Here is a 7,825-nt window from a genome sequence, read left to right as displayed (position 1 = left end):
AACTTTATCGAATTTGGGGAGTTGAAAGAAGTGTGTGAAGATGTGATTATCCTAATCAAATCTTCAAGGTGGAGATTGTTAACATTAATGGGAGACAACATTAATGGCAAACAATACAAAGTTGTGCAAGTTTAGCACCCTAAAGTTGACTTTGAAAAAGTGGCATGGGATAATTTTTTTTTGGTCCTTGAGATAATGGGCTATTTATTGTTTGGTCCTTGAACCTCAACTATAAATAGGCCTTCTCATTTCTCATTTCAATCATCCCAACCAATCTTTCTCTCTTAGTTTTCTCTCTTCTCCCATTTGAGAATTCTTAAGGAATTCTATTTGTTTGTAATACTTTGGAGATAGTAAAGTTATCATCTGGTGTTAGTGCCCGAGGACGTAGGTATAATTTACCGAACCTCGTTAAATCTCTTGTGTTCTTTCTTGTCCTATTTTTCTTTCAATATTTGAGGGTATAATAGTAGTATTTAACTGTGCTATTAAATTATTATAGAAGGGATATTCTGTCTAAGGAAAGACTTGGTATTTAAGAGATCCATGTGATCCACCTCTCTTCCCTGGGAATTGAACTTTGTGTGATTTTTTAGTACAATAATTTACACGCTTCCGACCCTATTGGAACAACATCATGGCTGCATAACAAGAATCTTCCTCGAGAGCTTTGGGCGGAAGCTGTTCTTTGTGCATGTCATGTGACAAATAGGCTGCCTCTTTGGCCAGGTATACAGAAATCTCCTTTTGAGATTTTATATGGTGAAAAGCCAAATGTGAATTATTTTCGAGTCTTCAGTTCTATTTGTTATGTACATGTTCTGAAATCGAAAAGAACTAAACTTGATCTGAAAGCAAATAAGTGTGTATTTGTTGGCTATGATTCTTACAGGAAGGGATGGAGGTGTATGGATCCGGATACGAGGAAGTTTGCTACTTCGAGAGATGTTATGTTCGATGAATTATCATCTTTCTACTCCACTCAAAGATTTGCTGCAGAAAATATTGTTCTTGAAGGTGATGGTGAAAACTTGGATGAGCTATTTCCAAGAGTTAATTTGCAACCATTTACTGATGATGAGTTGGAAAATGAATCTCCAACACCAACTCCAAGTCAGAATGTTCAACGACATGAGGGTGGTGAGCAACAGAGAGTGAGGAGGTCTACCAGAGAAACGAGACAACCTGAGTATCTCAGAGACTATGAGGTGCAGCTTAATCATTGCAGTATCACTTCTTGTTTCTTTGTTGGAGCGTCTGATGAAGAACAGTAAGTTATGAAGAAGCCAAAGGCCATTCAAAATGGGAGGCAGCCATGGAATAAGAAATTGAAGCTTTAGACAAAAATGAGACGTGGGAGTTGGTTCCTAAACCAGAAAATTGTAAGTCAATCACTTGTAAATGGGTTTTTCGCGTGAAGAAAAAATTGGATGGCACCATTGATAGATTTAAAGCTCGTCTGGTGGGTCGTGGTTTTTCTTAAAATTATGGATTGGACTACGAGGAGACGTTCAACCCAGTAGCAAAGATGGTGACGGTGAGATCGATTATTTCGCTTGCTGCGTTTAAAGGTTGGAGACTATGGCAACTTGATGTAAAGAATGCGTTTCTTTACGGAGATTTAGATCATGAAGTATTTATGGAGCAACCTGTTGGCTTTGTCTCTAAGGAATTTCCCGGTCGTGTTTGCCGTTTGAGGAAAGCGTTATATGGCCTTAAGCAAGCGCCACGGGCATGGTATGGTAAAGCTGCTCAATATCTCATTTTTTGTGGCTTTAGAGTTTCTGAATCAGATTCTAGTTTATTTATAAAATTGGAATCAGGTGCACATCGCTTGGTATTATTATATGTTGATGATATGATAGTAACTGGAGATAATGAATCAGAAATTTGTAATTTGAGGAATGACTTGTCTGTTCGTTTCGAGATGAAAAATTTAGGGGAGATTGGATGTTTTCTTGGTCTAGAAGTGGAAAAATCATATCAAGGTTACCTTGTTTCTAAAAAAGGCTATGCAAGGAATCTCTTGGAGTGTTTCGGTATGAGGGAGTCGAAAGAAAAAGCTACTCCGATGGAGCCGAATTTGAAGTTGAAGAAAGAAGATGGGAGGTCGTTGGAAGATGCAAGGAAGTTCCGACAACTTGTTGGAAGCTTAATCTATTTGACCAACAAGGCCTGAAATTTCATACTCTGTTAGTGTTGTTTCTCAATTTATGCAGAATCCAACAACTATTCATATGGATGCAGCAAAGAGGATTTTGCGTTATGTTAAAGGAACTATTGGTTATGGTCTTCTATACAAGAGATGTGATAGCTTTATGTTGAGTGGATTTATTGATGCCGATTGTACTGGAGATACAAACGACCGTCACTCGACTTCGGGATATTGTTTCAGCATCGGTTCAACAATGGTTTCTTGGTGTAGCAAAAAGCAATGTGTTTTTGCTTTGTCAAGTACTGAAGCCGAGTATGTGGCAGCAACTATGGCTGCACAAGAGTGCATTTGGTTGAAGAGGTTGATTGGAGACATATGTAAAGTTGATTATGCTGTAAAAATCAAGTGTGATAATGAAAGTGCTACTAAGCTTGCATCGAACCTGGTTTTTCATGCTCGAACGAAGCACATTGAGGTTCGACATCATTTTGTTCGAGGAAAGGTTCTAAGTGAAGAGATTGAGCTTGTAAACATTCGCACCAACGATCAAGTGGCTGATATTTTCACTAAGGCTTTGGTGAAGCCTAAGTTTCAGCAATTTAGAGATGCTCTTGGAGTTCTTAATCGTAAGCATGCACTAAGGGGGAGTGTTAAAAATTAGTGCATCTTACTGGATTTTTTAATTTACTTGTTTTCTTTATCAAATAAGTTGGTTCCTATTTTATAGGGATATGATCATATTATGTTTTGTTAGTTGAGGTTTTAGTGGGCTATTAGTTGTAGGTTTTTAGCTTTAACGTTACATGTAGTTAAGCTATTTATATGTCATTTTATCTAATGTAATTTTGTGTTTAATTTCAGTAATCAAAAACGTTCTTCAATACTTTGAGCTTTTCTTGTTATTATTTCTTTCATTACCTCGGTCATTCCCTTTTGTTTTACGACTCAACCCAAATTTGCCTTTTTTTTCACTGTTATTTGTTGTTGTTTGTTGTCATTTTGTTATGATATTGCTAATATTTTGTTGTTATTGTTCGAATATTGTTTAACTCTTGTTTTATTATTAATTTTGTTATTATTTTAGAGTCATTTGCTTGCTAAGTTTTTGTTACTATCTTAAAAACATTTGCTTGTTAAGTTGCAACTTTCTTAATATTATTTAAGTATAAAGACTTTTTTGAATATATTTTTAATTTGTTGGGAAATTTTTATTTTAATATTTTTTAATGTGTTTGATATATTGTATTTTTAAAATTTTATTTTATATAAAAATAATAATATAAAAAAATAAAATGGACGAGACGGATCGAGCTCGGGTTTAGTATTTTTATCTGGGTCAGATTTGGACAAAATTTTAGACACATTTCTTGAGCCGAGCCTAAAAACAAACTTAAAAACTTATATTGATCCGACTCAAATCTAACCCGACACAGGATCAAATCTAGTTATAATATATTACAATAGTAAAAGTAAAAGGCTATTGATTTCATCGATTTTTCTATTTATAGAAATAAAGAATTAAAGATAGATGGCATGAAAATTCACAATAAAACAAAACTATAATATAATATAATATTATTTAATTATTCACATTTTTTTTTTCAAATCTTAAAACGACTCTTCCCAAACATATGATTAGTACGTAGTAGAGTAATTGGGTAGGGGGGCAGCAGCAACGGATTTAACCATTTTCTGCTACTTTACACCTCAAGAAACCAAATGAAGGACATTTATTTTTTGGGTAAACTGTAATCCTACTCAATTCCTATTGTTATTCTTCATTGAACTCGTGTTTAAAATATTATATATATTTTATATGTTATAATCATATGTAAAATATAACTCTACAAAAAAAAACAACAAATCATTATTGATTCATGTTGTTCGTCTTCATTGAACTAATGTGGACATGAAGTTACCAAAGTATTTAGAGGGGATTGACTCGATCTGTAAAATTAAATGGTGAGCTAATTGTATTGAGAATTACACTTTGACCGTTGTTTGATATTTAAATTTTATTGATTGTTGGTGTAAGGGTTAAAAGTGGTCTTATATTCTTCAGAAAACATTTACGATGAGGAAAATAAATATGCTATCGACGGTGGATACCCGATTTAGACAAAAAAAAAAAACTCATGTTATATATCAAATAGAATTGGTGGTGCTTGACAACTAACATAGTTTTCATTATTCATTTTAGGATCTAACAATATCATTCAGTAACCAATTGAATAATTAAACTAAAATTCATTTCCCTTCCCAAAATAAAACTAAAATACATTTGAATCATTCTGATACAACTGTTAAATTTATACTTGATGAAATTTGTATTCAGAACGGCAAAGAATTAATAGAATTTTTTCTAGTAGTTTTTTTTTTTAAAGTGTGTCAAGTACAGTTAAAGCACAAATACAAATATGTGTTTAAATAATTGTAAATATCAAATTATTACAACACATATTATTTAATGAATCGCAAAGTAGAATAAAACTATTACAATACGATTGAACTAATAATTAGTACAGTTTAAACTAAAGTCAATAAACTAAATTAACTAGACTAAACCCACACATAGTGATGTCCACGAAACTAACTAAAAAGCCGACTAAAACAAGTGCACCTATCAATTAATAGTATAGTTACAGTAAGTACATCAAATATGAATTAATAGTCTAGAAATGTCAAACTAATGATTAAGCACATATAATTGAGAATAATATCTAAGTATTTATTACGTAAAATAAAAATCATATGACATAATCAATCATAGGGTTCATCTCCCCTAGGTATTTAAAAAATTAGTTTATACTTACAAACAAAAAAACATCCTGGAGACAATAAAATTGAAAGAAATAAATAAACTCATCATGGTTTACTAAGAAATCAACCAGGAGTATTCAATCTTGACATAAATCTGCTTCAGAATCAGCTTCGATGATATTTTTTGAGTTGTTTTCTTGAGTTTTCTATGACGGATCACTCATATCTTCTTATTTTTGTCATATATATGTCTTAGAATACCCGAAAAATCTGAAAACCACGTTTTCCCGCAGTTCAGGGTGTCAATTCGCAGAATCGGCACGGTCTGCCACATGGTCGTGTGGCTCAAACGGACATGGGGAATGGGTCATCCCATGTGGCTCCTATACCTTACTCTGATTCGGTTTTTACTCCCAAATGCTCTCCCAAGTATAAAGATATGAATTTAAAGGATTAAGAGGATAAAATTCACCATTAACATTGAAAAACCACCAAAAAACGCATTAAAAATGAAATCAAAACATGTTGCTTTTAGCACTTATCACATAACAGTTACTAATGATAAAATTTGAGACTTAAACATAAAATTACAAATGATAAATCTTAAATTTGATACTTAAAAATCAATAAATCTAATTTTACCAATCGAATCAAAACTTCATTTAACTTTTTCTCGGTTGTCATCAGTCAAAGTATTGTATATTTATACAAATTGAATACGTGAATAATTTATATTATATGGAACTTAATTTATGTATCAAGTGTTTTAATAATAAATTTGATGGCATGAAATTGAATCTTATGGCTGCAGTGGTGGGCGTGTGAAATGAGCATTACCAAGTGGACTCGACAGAGAGTGTTATGGTTGCAGTTGCAACTTGCAACACTGCACTTTTTGTTTCAGCAAATACAGAAACCTATAGGAGAAACACATACCTTATATTCAGGGAAGAGTACAAATTTCGAATTTTGATGGCCATTTATGGGGGGAAAATTTACATTTCATGTATTTGATGGAAATTTTGTACAAAGTAAAATAGTCAACATTTTATTGATAGATAGAACTACTATTTGTATTTTTGTTATCATCAATATTTAGAAAGTATTATAAAACTCTAGTCAATTTACGTTTTATTTTATCCATTAAAAAATAAGTAAATTAGTTATTATATATTAAATTAAAAAATAAATTATTTTTTAGTTAAATTTTACTATTAAAAACTGATGTAATTGACAGAATAATCAAATAATTACACTTGATGTACCACGTATATCTCATTATGTTAATATTCATAAACTGATTTTTAATAGTAAAAATTGATGAAATTTTCAACTAAAAATTTAATTGGTGCCCCAGTTATTCTGTTAGTTTAAAATTCGTGTGTTTTGAACTCGATACATCATTCTAAGTTGTAGGTAAAAGAATGTATTATTTAAAAAAACAGAAAAATTATCATTGAATAAAATTTTAAGAATTAGTTAAACGAGGGGAAGATGCGAAAACAATTTTTTTATTACAAATATTGACCTAACTTTGGTTTTTACAAATATACCTACAGTAATATATATATGTAAGGTGCTTATAAAATTTTGAATTTTTAGGAGCGGTCCACCTCCCCACTTTTTATTTTAAAATTTTAAATAAAATCAAGTTTTAATGGTTATTGACAAATTTTATAACCTTGCTTATGCAAAAATAAATAAATAAATAATGCAACCTTATACATATTATTTTTTTAACCTTTTAAGTCACCCTTTTCCCCAAATTTCATAAGATAGCTTCAAAAATTAAAAGATTAAAGTTATACCATTTAAAAAAAGCTTTGCCAAATGAATCAAATTCATCTTATGAGAAATAATTATTGGGAAAAAAGTGTCCTACCCATTTAATAATTTGGGGCGTTAAAAAGAATGATGATCCCATTGCCTTATCACATGCTGAAGATATCCATACCATACCTTCTACCACTACTTTTCAAGGCTCTTTTTAGGATTTTTTTTTTATAAAATCAAATGACAACTAAGCATATATTAGAAAAATTAATTGGACAATAATAAGATTAGAACTGTTCGTAGATAGTATTTTGGTCACTCAATTATTATTTTATTTAGTCATTTAATTTTTTAAAATTAAATACTTTAGTCCTTTTTCGTTAGTTAAGTTAAGGGTTAGAAAGTTGATGTGAGTTTTTTTATTGGCCTATTAATATTTTTAACTTTCCAATATTTACACATCCTAGCAAAAATCAATAAATTTTATTAAAAAAATAACTGGACCCTCTCTTACCTATCTTATTAGACTTGGGATCAAATTAATAGAATATATCAAATTTGTTACTAAGCCAATAAAAAAAAGTCCCTATCAACTTTTTATCTATGAACTAAAATATTTAATTTCAAAAAATTAAATGAATAAATAAAAATAAAAATAACTAAATAATGATTATTGTTGTATTGTACCTTCACTCGACTTATAATCTTTAAATCCAACACAATATTTGTATCAATTGAAATGGCATTCAACAGAAACCCATCAAATTTGAATTTTGTAATTGATTTTGAAAAAGATAAGATTGTAACATGATTATATAATTATTTTATTTACATGCAATAAATTGAGAAATATGCGAATTGATGTCCAAAAAGTCAAAAGGGCAATTCAAATCCTCAACTTCTGAGTTATATTTTCTTTAACATACAACAAAGACGTTGCTTCACTCAAATACGCGTTTATTGTTTGAAATATGAACCGCCTACTTATAATTAATGAGTTTTCATTCAATTCAAATAACCTATTTATTATAAAGTATTGAATTTTTGTAAAGATTTAATAATACGCAATTATAACTAAAATTCATTCAACTTAAAAAAATTTAGATCTACATCAAAAACAAATTTGGATATAAAAGT

The sequence above is a fragment of the Gossypium hirsutum genome, chromosome D05, assembly GCF_007990345.1.
Source record: "Gossypium hirsutum isolate 1008001.06 chromosome D05, Gossypium_hirsutum_v2.1, whole genome shotgun sequence".
In the NCBI taxonomy this organism is placed as follows: Eukaryota; Viridiplantae; Streptophyta; class Magnoliopsida; order Malvales; family Malvaceae; genus Gossypium; species Gossypium hirsutum.
This window is presented reverse-complemented; position numbering follows the sequence as displayed.